The sequence below is a fragment of the Dreissena polymorpha genome, chromosome 11 (genome assembly GCF_020536995.1).
Source record: "Dreissena polymorpha isolate Duluth1 chromosome 11, UMN_Dpol_1.0, whole genome shotgun sequence".
In the NCBI taxonomy this organism is placed as follows: Eukaryota; Metazoa; Mollusca; class Bivalvia; order Myida; family Dreissenidae; genus Dreissena; species Dreissena polymorpha.
In genome coordinates this window covers 13,309,781-13,323,951 of record NC_068365.1, presented here as the reverse complement: position 1 = coordinate 13,323,951, position 14,171 = coordinate 13,309,781, and positions in this window count along the sequence as shown.

Sequence of the window (14,171 nt, the reverse complement as noted above, 5' to 3'; positions counted from 1 at the left end):
GGGTTAATTACATGAAATGATTAACGGGCCTTCTATTTACATATTTATAGTAAATGGAATTTGTTATATTAGCACTCAGATTGCTTATCACACCTGTGATAATATACCCAAATAAAATGAATGTGCTAAAGAAACGCTATTCTCATGACACAAATTTATTATGTTTTATTTAAGCTATTCGCATTTGTCTATTCAATAAAATGCATTGTGCCCTATTATGTTTTATTTACTTAGAGAACAAAAATTTACAAACAAAATCCTTTGTCTTAATGTAGTCATTCTTATAAAGAAACGAAAAAACAAACTATATATATGATCAGTATCAAAAATTTAATGAATCATAGCAATATGGTTGTATCTTTCACATTATACTAATAAAAAGTACAGTGCTTTGCTTTTAAGGATATTTACAAACTGTATTAAAATGTTACCTACGCCTAAAATGGTGTTTACTTGAGCGCTGTAGGGCATAAGCTAGCGTTAGTTAATGTCGTTGTCAAGTGCGTTATCATAAGCTGGTCTGATACGCGTATATTTGTGTCACGTAATTACACGTTGTTCGTTGATAACACACAGTAACCACCAAAGTTCATTTCTGATTTCATCGCGATTTATTTATGTCGAATATTTATTTTAACACAACGCTTGCTAATGTACACGAAATACTATTTTACAGCGCGGCAGCCAACATGGCTGCCACGTCAAGAAGACGTGACAACTCTCCAAGTTCTTTTCAAATCTAACCGCAGATCCTTTTTTTTTACTAACTAAAACACTGCATTTTATCCCCAGGTTAATTTACATAAAATCTACTTGTTATTTCCATTGGTCACCAAGGTCCGGGCTTATGACGGATTGGCTGACTTATTAGAATGTTCTAGAAGGAACAATCTATTCATGTATTTACTTGCTTGCCAAATGCACTAAAATCTCATCAATTTATATTGGTACTAATCAATTTATATTGGTATAGAGTAATTCCGTTACATTCGTCAGTACCATAACTAGTGTATCCCAGACAATAGGTGACCCTTTCATCTGTGCTGTTTGATGACCATGTGTGTTACTTTTAATCTCCTATCTATATGCTGACTCTGCACTCATTGTTAAGTATATGACCTTTGATTCTTTTGTCTGATTGACTTTTCAATTTATTGATCCCAATTATCCCACCCTGGGTGTAAACGTATCTGTGTTCTTACTTGGATTTAATCTTAAATCAGGTACGACTTTCCATTTTATTGATTCCAATTATACCCCACCCTGGGTGTAAACGTATTTGCGTTCTTACTTGAAATAAATCTTAAATCAGGTCTTAGTTTATGCAAATACCTCCCAAGATGTTTTATTAAATTCTCAAACTTCATCTTAACATTGCATATACATATTATTGAAATATCCCCTTATTAATTTCCATCATAAGAATAAACTCATAAGAATAAACGATATGTTATAAGCTGTTACATGACACAACTTTCCCCTTATTTTAATTTGTTTAATATTTTATTATATTAAAATAATTTTAATATTATTATTATTTTACAAGCGTCTCTGCTGAAATAGATAACATAAGTTATTGTTATACAATATAAATGTCAATCGGTATGTAGCGGATCACATCATCTGTTGGTCGTTGGCCTTCAATACGTCTAGTGTCGTCCATGTAGTGTTGAAGTCGTCGCGTGGCGAATACGATGTTTATTTTATGTCATTGCCGCCGTCCTGAAGATAAGCCGATTGTAGGTTAGTCCGTGGCGATTGGAATGCGTTTGTTGAATCAGCTCTGCTTTCCGATGTTTAACTTTCGTCGTCGATTGTCGTTTGTGTTGTATTCATCGCTGTTGTTGTTTTCGTTGTCGTTTGTACGTTTGTTGATGGCCCCAGCGTCTTCATTTCTCTCGGGACATTAAGATCTTCTATTGGCCATAATGCTCACGAGGTATTAACTATAGCAGTGTTCTCCTTGATGTCTTAGGCCTCGGAAGTATCATTCCAAATGCGTTATCTACGCACGTCAAACAGTTGAACGGATGCATCTACTCTATAGTGTTTAACGTCACAAGTATTGTGTCCAGTGTTGCGTCACTTGTTGTCCTTCGAAAACTTCTGGCGTTGGGTCTTCTTTTAGCAATAGAACCAGGTTTTCACTTTGAGAGTAAACACCGTGATGTCTCATGCCTTTCACATTGTTTGTTATTTAATTCGTTGTGAAAGACGTTGTTTCGCGATGTCATTCTTCTTTGGTGTGGTCTTCAAATCTCAATTTTCCATCTGCGTTGTGGTGATATAAGTATCAGTTGTTCAAAATCATGGCAAACATTCATAAACATCCCCTTAAGTTATTCTTAAATACCGTCATGACAACTTAATAGAAGGTCTTAGTAAATACGACTTTTATAACCCTAATTACTATTCAAACACTCCTTTAAACATTACATAACAGCTCGATAATTTACGTACGTGCTATCAGTAAATTTGTGACAGGTATGCGCTACTTTATTTACCTAGGGTATTGCACTTTAAACAGACGTATCGCGGTCGTATCTTAAAAATCACAAATTTTCTCTGTATCATTATGTACTTAATGACCTTTTCTATAGACATATGTACCTGGGCGCTCTTAAATACGCGCGTCGTTTAAACAATTGTGAAAATTTTGATGACTAAGGGCAGATTTTTTTATGCATTCATAATACCAGAACATTTATCAATATACTTCAAATTTCAGGTCTTGTTCCCCTAATGAACAAATCCCATTAATCTAATACAATAAGTATTCTTCCACCATGAGTAAATGGTAGGCTTCCATCATTTCGCAAATGATAGGCTCTCATAAATCTCTATGTACCTTATAGAGTTTATTCTATAACAGAAATTTAATGCGCATATACCAGTATATTAAAACTGCACAGTATTCGTGACAGAACACATTAAATTCTTACTTAAAATTACTCAAGACCTTCAATATTACCGATACTCTGCCCTATTCATATTCGCAATCAACATTATTTTTCTTATTACTGTGCTTACCCTCCTTATTTCTTTATTCTATTAATGCATAAAACCATATACAATTAGTCAAGAATACTGATTTTTTGTGTACGTCTCTAAATTCCCATTTATGAGCAGGTTTCTATTTCATATCTTATATAAAATGACGTCAAAATCGGATACTCTCTAATGTTTATTCCTACCTTATAAGTTCCTTTAATAGAATATCAAAATATTAAACTGCCTTAAAAAATCCTTAATTATAAAAATGTATACGCCTCATATATCCGTATTCCTATAATGTCAAATTAATGAAACATTCTTCAAATATTCTCATTTCCTCATACGTTCTAATTTCATGAAAACTTGCAAAAATATCAACAATTAAAAAAAATACCATTAATTACAAATGTATTTATATTATGCAAAAATGTGTCCGTACATAATTATATATTCTAATAATACAAAAAATATAGAAAATTCTCTAAATACCCTCAATTATTTGTGCGCATCTAATTTCAGTATTTCTATAACTCATAAAATTATGTAAATTTCAAATACTTTCTTATTCATTTATTTTATTCTCAATTAACCGATATTTTAGAAAAAATACTGATCAATGAAAAACTGTATTGATTTTGATACTTGTATAATTTCTCCGTACATGATTAATTATTTCCTCAACACCTAACTACGTAAAATCTTTAAATCAATTCTTAAACATTTCGTTGTCATGACGCCTTTTACTTTTTATTTCTTACTTGATAAAATTTGAAATAAACCCTTGTTTGCCATAATTTATAAAAACACTGACCGTTTTTTCCATCTGCGTTTTTTTTCTCCTTTGGCCCGTGAAAGAAGTGGCACTTCAGGTTGATCCTGGCACTGCGCACCATAAAATGTACTGTGTCACGTAATTACACGTTGTTCGTTGATAACACACAGTAACCACCAAAGTTCATTTCTGATTTCATCGCGATTTATTTATGTCGAATATTTATTTATTGTAAGTATATGACCTTTGATTCTTTTGTCTGATTGACTTTTCAATTTATTGATCCCAATTATCCAACCCTGGGTGTAAACGTATTTGTGTTCTAACTTAGATTTAATCTTAAATCAGGTCTGACTTTCCATTTTATTGATTCCAATTATACCCCACCCTGGGTGTAAACGTATTTGCGTTCTTACTTGAAATAAATATTAAATCAGGTCTTAGTTTATGCAAATACCTCCCAAGATGTATTATTAAAGTCTCAAACTTCATCTTAACATTGCATATACATATTATTGAAATATCCCCTTATTAATTTCCATCATAAGAATAAACTCATACGAATAAACGATATGTTATAAGCTGTTACATGACAACATGATTGATGTCAAATAGTTATGAAGACGTTTTTAGCAACATAGTTTAAACTCTTTTTTTCGCCCGCACACACTGTTGTTAAATTATTTAGCGGACTACTACATTTCTCACGCGATTTGAATTGAAAATTGAAACATGTCATTACCATGGCGTGTCGACCTGCATGACACAATGTTCACGCGCGCAGTTTGCATTTATTTAATGAAATATGTCCTATTTAAATATGCTATGGATATAGCTGTTATTATTGTGATAAAGCGGTGTGTGGGTGGGGGAGGGGAGTATAAACTGCTGAAGTGACATAAGTTGATTCTGAAACAAAAGTTTGTTGCTTCATATTTATTCAAGAAATGTAATTATTTTGTTACAAGTTTGCAAATTTATGGTTAATGTGAATTGACAATTAACCGCACACCCGTAAACCGTTTTTAAAATCCTGGATAATAATCTTACAAGTAATTTATGTGCATGAAGATTAGTATATAAGATTACAAAACACACATAAACGTTGAAATTTATCTTTGTACATAACGAAAGCGTATTTATCAATCTTTAAAAAACATATGATTTAATTGCTGATTTGAGACGTTTCATTATTCAGTTGCATGGTACAGTCAAGTCGTCAGTTCCGAATCACTATCGAAACGACCAATGTATATTTTAAAACGGCGATCGATATAAATTTCGGATATAGGGCGTATTAGATATAATTTTAACCTCTTTGCTTCGCTTACCCTGATTTTGAATTTGGTTCTAAATATAAATGAATGTTTATGTTATCCCTAAAACGAAACCTTTCTCCATTTCCGGTTTAAATTCTCCAATAGCGAATTACGTGACAGCTGGTGCATTTTATGACTGGGGATCATCTCAAAACACACTTGAACTGTCAAAATAGTTTATTTAACGTTCAAAGAAACATAACCAGACTAATTTTTGATCACAGATATTTGTAAAAAAACATAACAATAAAGAAAGCAAAAAGTAAAAAATAACAAAACAAAATTAAATGGACCTCTTCCTGAGATCACACAATGAAGGGCACCTGCATATTATATACATATGAACTACAATATACAGTATACTGTTTCCAAGCAACAACAAAGAACACAAGAAGTAGGAAAAAATAACACAAGAGCTTGTCACACTAATGCCAAATCCCCGCCGATATGTGTTTGCTAGTATGACAACATTTGTTTTAAAGAGTAGAATAATATTTGTAAAACATGGCACCTGTGTCATCTATTTATATTTTAAGGATCAATTTCAATGATCAATTAGAAATATAGTGTTGGAGTAATGCTTTAGAGAATAAAATATATGGAAATGAAAGAAAGGGAGGTAATTAAAAAAGAAGACTATAAACAGTTACTGTTCTTGATCACTGTATTTTTCCTTACACTCATCTATTCATTTTACGGTGAATACTTCAGTGTTCAAATTAAAATCTTATTTTAAAATAAGATAAAGGGAGATACAAAAAATTTAAAAGCTAAAATATTTACTTTAAAATTAAATTAAATTAAATTAAATGTAATTTAGAAATATAAATATTTAAAATTTAAAAAAAAATGAAAAAATTAAATAAAGGGAGATAATTGAAAAATAATCGCCGAAAGAGTTATAGTTCATGTTCATTGCACTTCTCCTAGTTGCCATCTGTTTATATTTCTAGTTTCAAATAAATCCCTTCAGTAGATTTAGAGTTATGCTCTTGACAAAAATTTACTTTGAAATTAAATAAAGGTAGATAATTCAAAAACTAAGGTAGATAGAGTTATGGTTCATAGGCACTGAACTTCTCCTACTTGCCATCTGTTTATATTTCAAGTTTCAAGTAAATCCCTTCAGTACATTTAGAGTTATTCTCCGGACAGAAATTAACTTTGAAATTATATAAAGGAAGATCATTCAAAAACTAAGGTAGATAGAGTTATTGTTCTTGGTCATTGCACTTCTCCTCGTCGCCATCTGTTTATATTCGAAGTTTAAAGAAAATCCGTTGAATAGATTTGGAGTTATGCTCTGGACAAAGTTTCGGACGAAAAGACGGACGGATAGACCGACGGACGGGACCAATTACTATATCCCCTCCGAATTCTTTTCGGCGGGGATAACAAAAGAAAATGGACCTTACCAGAGATCACACACTTGCATAAAATATACTATAATATACAATCTAATGTTGCCACATGTTATCTTAGATTAGCCTTTGTCCACTGGAGACACCACAAGCTTTCTGAGAGGAAAGTTTAATTCTCAAGGCACAAATAAGAGATTCTAAACAAACAATAACATGAAACCATAAAATAATGATCGATTTTAACCTGTGTATGTTACACATGATAATTAAAGAGTACGGGTAATGCAAATAACAATGACCAGTTTTCTCAAGGAGTATCCTATAAATTGAACAGTTCTGCTCTTGCTCTGCTCTAACAGGGATGGTACATTTTAATGCAAAAGGCAGTGATAACAAATAAATGCATATATCTAGGAAGTGTTATTGCTTGTATAGGACAGCATTTTCTGATACCGAAATGGCAGTAAAAATAAATGAAAACAACAACCTATCGTTGTATGCATCAAATCTGGATAGCAGTTTTGTCACACAAAACTACGAAAATGTAGGACACAACAGCACACAATGCATGGCAAAGTTCTATTTTACTAAAAACATGTATTCATGTTGTAAACTTTATCCAGAAATATGCTGATGAAGGTGTTTTAATCTAACTTGACTCAGAAAATCTATTTTAAAGAATAAACAAAATATACATAATAAAATTTAAAGTGATGTTTTGTGCAAACTTATTCCACAAAATTATTATAAATGTAAGTAGAACATGGGAAAACTTTTCTGAAACACGACAAATATAGACTGGTGCCCCTGATACTGGATTTTAAATATTTTATTAAAATATCATCACCAATTCTTAGTTGTTCTTGTTTCAGAGGGGATGTACCCAGTCTCACAAATCATATCAATTCAACATATGAACCATGAAAACTAACTAAATCAATTTCTAGACAAATAGGAATTCCAGCATATGGTAAAAACTAGAAAAAAACTAGGAACAAATTAAAATAAAATAAGGAAAAGGTAGGTTAATTAGCAACTGCCAGAGAGCTTTGGTAAGGGTACAACACTCATAAATTCACATAGGTAGAGCTAATCACATCTCAGATGTATGGGTGAAAGGTCTGGGCTGCTGCATTTCCCCCATTGCCTGTCGGGGAACGCCTGCGTCCTTCAAAATACTGAACAAATAATGATATAAGCCTTACTATTTATATTATACCTCACGTGACTAGCATGTCAAATTCCCATTTACCCATATTACAGTCACATGCGACATTATTTTATCACCATCTTTTGGAGCTGAAAATAGCATCACTGGTTTTCCGCATCAAGAGAATATATAAATATACTGCATTTACCTCATTTACTTTCTGGCATTTGCATATTTTTTAATTAAATTAAAAATAAGATGAAACAATTTATAATTTTTATAATCAGATTTTATTAAATTTCCATACATTTTTGTCCTGTGTCTATGAGTTCATACCAGCAACCTGCCTTTTAAACGTCCGTGCATTCAGAAATGTAGCCAGCGTGCTTAGTAAATGAATGAACAAAATTGTTTTTCTCTTGTTAAGTTGTTGTGTTTTCTATGTTCAGTATAATAAAATATAAATATCACACCCATACAGGTTGCTAAAACTGGGTAAGGTTAACATAAACATTTTCGGGTAAACATTATGTTGTTATCACCTGTATGGGGTGTGATACATGTATTTATATATGTTTCAAATAAACTTGCAATGTAACGTCAAGCATTATAAAGTAATATAAGATAAACTTGAATTATGTTTTCAAATAGTATAAAGTAATAAATAATAAGATGCTCATATATAAATGGTTACATAAATGTTTGGATCTCCTGTTGCTTCTAGTAAGTCTTACTCACGTGTTTTCATAGTAGCAACAGCATGTTTCCTATTCAAGAATGCAATATAAAAATGCTGGTTGGGACCAAATATAATTACATTATTTTCAAGCAGTAAGCATTAAAAATAATAGTATTTCATCCCAGGGTATGTGTAAGGCCAATAATAAAATTTACAATATCACTTAACGTTGTTTGACAGGAAGAAATTCGTTTGAGAGTACCCCTGGTTTACTTCATGTCTGTTTCGGAACTGACACCTGTGGAAGTGAGTCCTTTTCAAGACTATAAATTAACAGTTTGACTGAAAATGTATAAATCTTATTGATTTCTTATTTCCTGATAAATTACCTTCAAATCAATACCAAGATCACTTACCGTCAACAATCCGTTATAGAAGCAAACGTGTTCTAATTTCCGATGACCGATCGCGCAGAAAGGATTTTGCCGCCATTCGGAAATATGTCTGCGAGCGTTTCGACAATTCAGATTGTTTACATTTGTCTATTTTCTTCCGGTTTGTTGCGGAAAAAATTATCAAATATTAAGGTGTATGGCTGTACAATTTGTTCAATCATTAGTGGTAAGACTTTTTTTCATTGTTGAATGAAATGTAAATACACCACCGCGACCTCAGATATTTGAGATCAAAACATGCATACTTTAATGCACAGTAAATATACAAAAGCCTTTAAGTGATTGAAATTACACAAAGAGTTATTCATTTACAAACATTCGTATTAATACATTATTTCATTTGTATATACTATTATAATATTCTAAAGTAGTATGTTAATCCGCAGGTAAGAGATACAACGAAAAGCTGATTGAAGGCGCGACACCGGGCGCAAGGGCTACAATGTCGGACTCCGGTTGGTCAACGACAGACGTTTTTAAGGACTACCTTGAAAACCATTTTCTTAAGTACGCAGCCAGAACAGACGAAAACCAGCCAATCCTTCTTCTTTTAGACGGCCACACTACCAATATGACACCAGAACTGACCAGATGGGCAATGTCTAAAAACCTGCACCTGTTTTGCCTACCCGCGCACTCATCCCAATTGCTGCAACCTCTTGATGTCGCTGTCTTTGGGCCATTTAAGAGGTATTATTACAGCGAGTGTGCAAACTTCATGAAAGAAAATATAGGCAAAGCTGTCACAAGTTATGACATGGCCCGCATTGCATGTAAGGCCTACTTGAAGGCAATGAGCCTATGGAACATTGTTTCGGCCTTCAAGAAAACTGGCGTCGTTCCGTTGAACAAGCAGGCCATCTCCGATGTTCAACTCATGATATGCGAGGCCTTTCTAGATGAGACACCTGTCTTGAAGTGCAGGGCCATCCAGAGCGGAAAACATGCGGTGGATGCATATCTAGAAAGGAAGCTAACCGTCAAAGCAACTTGTTCCTGCACCTGCAACTGCCAGAAGAAAAAGTCGCCTCCCTCCATTAAGAAGCCTAACCCATCTGGCAAAGAAATCACCAGTGACGAAATCCTGGAAGAAATGGAGGTTTATGCATCGCAGAAGGAAAACCGCCACCGAGCTCCGTCATGTCTACGGCAGGCACGAAAAAGCAGAAGCCGACACCCGTGGCCTCTCACATTAGCCGCAAACCAAGCACCAGTGGCCTTCAGCAAGAAAGGATGGACTTGTAAGAGTCTGGCGAATGGTCTGATGTTAAAGACACAGAAGTTTGTTGCGTCTGTGAAAGGTTTTCGCCAGAAGGATTGAATGATCGCCCACACTTGAAAATTGTAAATTGGGGACAGTGTGATAAATGCGGTCACTGGGTACACCTTTCTTTCTGTCATGAGAAGGCTGTGTTACGAAGGGGAGAAACTTTCATCTGCCCCCACTGTTAAAAATGTTTTCTTCAAAATGTTTGTATTTTTTTCAAGTTTACCAAGTTATTTACTGGGTGTGTGGTGTGAAAACTACTACCCGAATTGTTATGTTATTATTGTTAAACTTATATCCACGAGACGATTGTTTGAATACTGAAAGTGTGAAATCTGCTAACTTCTGCTGGTCATGTTTATTACGCATTATCGTTAGATTATTAAAATTGATTACAACTTTTTTTTTTACAAAAATCAAATAGCATTCTGTCCTTCTTCATCACAACTTATTTCCCCGTCCAGAACCCCACCACAGTGCGCAAATAAACGAGCCAATGAAAAGCAACGAATGTATAGGCAACCCCAGCTGATTTTGACATCCGGCTGTTAAGGTCAAAAGGCAAGTAAAACAATATTTATGCATCGATTGTTTTAAACTTGTGTGTTGAAATAAAATCAAATGAATGTCAGGCTATGAAATGAGCACAATTTATGTTCATCATATTTCCTTACAACGCGCATGCGCGAGATTCAATCCTTAGGTGGTCGAATGTATAGGAAAATAGGCTCCTTGATTTTATATATAGAAAGGCTTACATTGATTATAAAATCATGCACATCACAACACATGTTCAGTATATAAGATATATTGCTCATGTTATACGTTCAAAGTGTTCATCTCTTACGAAGCAGTTCGGCATGCCTTTTCCATAAAAATCTCTTTTAGTATTGTTTCGAGATTAACAGACATTCAGCTATGATAAGAAATTCTGTATGAGCTAATAGTATATAAAAAACTTTTACACAACTGCGTACGCATAATTCAACGCCAGTTTAGCATTCTTCAACAAATTTCGCCATATCCTCCTTGAATTCTGCTTTGTCCACCTGACCGTCACCTGAAAAGAGGTATCAAGTGAAAAGAAAGCTTTAAAGTCGCCCGTAAAAAAACAATATGTTTATATGTGCAAAAATTGTTTCAAATGGATATCTTAAAATTTTAATCTACATACATATTGTTTCATTATTATTATTTTTTGAAAACATTATTCATCCCCGTTGGTATCAAACGTAATTTCTTGTTTTTATGATGTCGTTCGTGCATTGCCGTAACATTAAATCTTCATACAGAATGACGTAGTTTTAATTAACCGATACCCGCTAAATACTTAAAAAAATAATACGTATATTTTATAATTAATGAATACTTTATTTTTTATAAATTAAACGGTCTAGTATCTTTACGGTGTAGAATTTCCTGATAATCTATATTAAAGCAACTGTTAAGTATATCGGCGATAAATTATTCAAACAAATGACTACTTGATACTACCATAAAGTGAAGACACGGTGGCATCATCAATTGGGTTTAATGACCAGACTGTCATCTGCCATCTAGTGTGGTTTATGACACCATGTTGCTACGGGTAGTTAAGTCTTGACAATATCTGATCAAAACGAGATAGGATTATGCAGAACAAAGGGGCAATTAAACACTGGAATACAACGGCTTAAATGATTTAATTTAATTAAATGTGTATTTATTGCGTCAACGTGTTAGTTTTCCCAGACAAGTACCATTTTGGTTAATTTTTATATGTTTTTTTTTAATTTGGAATCGATCTATTTATTGCTTGTTTTCTATCTTATTTGATTCAGTAAAGTAGAACAACTTGTTGGCATGTTGAACAATAAAATCTAAATATAATCGTTTAAATCTAAACGTTCACGCTCTATTTCTCCCCATTGATTGTGTCTTTCTTTTGCCTACCAATGCAGTCCGGATGTAAACACGCAGGTGCGCGTGACGTCACGCGTGAACTGGTACTATTACTTTTTACAGACCGGTAGAGAGCGATACCTTCCCGAATGGGACACAACTCTTATTCGATTTAGTTTCGAAAATCCGGAATTGATAAAGGTAAAGGCAGTTAGGTTCCCGTCCTCTTTAAAATTTATCGAGAGGTTCGGGACAGGAACCAGACACGAAACTGCCAGGTGGAACTTAAGGCGATGTGAGGTCAGAATATACTTAATGATTTCCCCATACAATTCAATGTAAAAGCGACAACTTTAAGCAAAAATAAATGCAACATTTTGCACATACAGACCCCCATAACCATACCTTTTCTGAAAGTTCATTCTTAGCTGAATCGATTTAAGCAATAAAAAAGACGTGTCATGTTCACTTTGAACAGCGTACATGGGCCCAGAGTCCTTAACAAAACATGCAAACTTGTTGATGCACAATTAGATAAAAGAGAATTAATTATTAACGTCTTTGATCAAATCGTTTAGAGAAATAGACAAGGTCGTAAATTTTTCAGATGATCTTAATGCACGTTCAGGAAAAAGAAGTTACAATATGTTTGAAACAGTCGAATTTTAACGTACCTATCCTCATTTTAAGCTGCACAAACAAATATATCATGAATTAGTTGTAAAAAATAACGTAACTATTATCAACATAAAAAAAGGGTCTCAGTTATTATTGCTGAAGCGGCTGACATATATATCAATTTTACAATCTAGCGCCTGTTGACGGCCCTGTAACCTAAAACCGAACGCGTTTTTACTGTCAGCATTTTTTGGATGTCTGGGTTCGGATAACATTTCAGTTGTTTACGTGTTTTGATTAATATAAAAGTGAAAAATTGAGGATAAAAGAAGAACATAATTTTCTTGCTCAGCTGGAATGAAATTAAATGACAACATTTCAGTCTTAAAAATTAATTAAACATGACAGCAGTAACACAAGATGATAAACTTTTTCCACGTGCGAACCTTTAAAACTGATGGCAAAACTGGATATTACGGTCCTTTTCATATACATTCTCTAGGCGTATATCATGTATCATTTGTACACTGTAAACCTTAAAGATTTTAGGAAAACTTTCAAACAAATCCATCTACTTGTAGTTAAAATTTCACATGAACGATTAAAGCTATAATGAAATAGTGCGAGTGTATTTGTCCCATAAATGATACCTATCTACTTACACAGGTTAAAGTATATCCCTCTTTTAGTGCTCCAAATATGCCCATAACAAACTTTACTTCCATGCAAAGTTATCTACCTATCTAGTAGTTTTAATTTGATACCTGTTGTTGGTTCAAAGACATGACCCTGCCAAATTTTAATTCAAACATTAACAAATGATTTCAGAAATGCAATATTAAACTAAGAGTAGGCTAGTATTCCATCTATCCGCATCCGTATTCACATCCGTGTGCGCAAAATCATAATACGGACGCTATATTCCATTTATCCGCATACGTCGAACGTATCTGTCTTTTTTTTGGAAAACTTCTGAACTGAAAACATATATGCTGAAGAAGAGTTTCCCATTTTTTGATAATTGGTGCTGCTGTTGTTCATTGATATGACTTCCGACTGTTAAGAGAAAGAAGTGTAAACGTAAACGAAAGCGCAGATGGTGGGCACGTGCAATAGTAAGAAATCGCCAAACAATTGGAACTTACAACCATTTAGTTAAAGAACTTGAACTTGCTGATGAGGAGTTTAAAGGTTACTTTAGACTAAACAAACAACAATTTGGATACGTTCTCATTCTCTAGTTGAAGAATTTATTTAACAGAAATCGGTTACAAGACAGACCCTTGGAGCCAAACAACGCCTAGCTATTTGCTTGCGGTAACTATATTATTTTGTTTGAGTCAATAATTTGAATATGGTATACGTTTATTCAACCTTAAAGGGGCCTTTTCACGTTTGAGTAAATTGACAAAAACGCAAAAAGTTGTTTCAGATTCGCAAATTTTCATTTTAGTTATGATATTTGTGAGGAAACAGTAATACTGAACATTTACAATGTTCTAAAATAGCCATAATATATATATATATATATATATATATATATATATATATGTATATATATATATATATATATATATATATATATATATATATATATATATATATATATATATATATATATATATATATATATATATATGCATCTTTTGACTATTTAAAAACCCGAAAATTATAA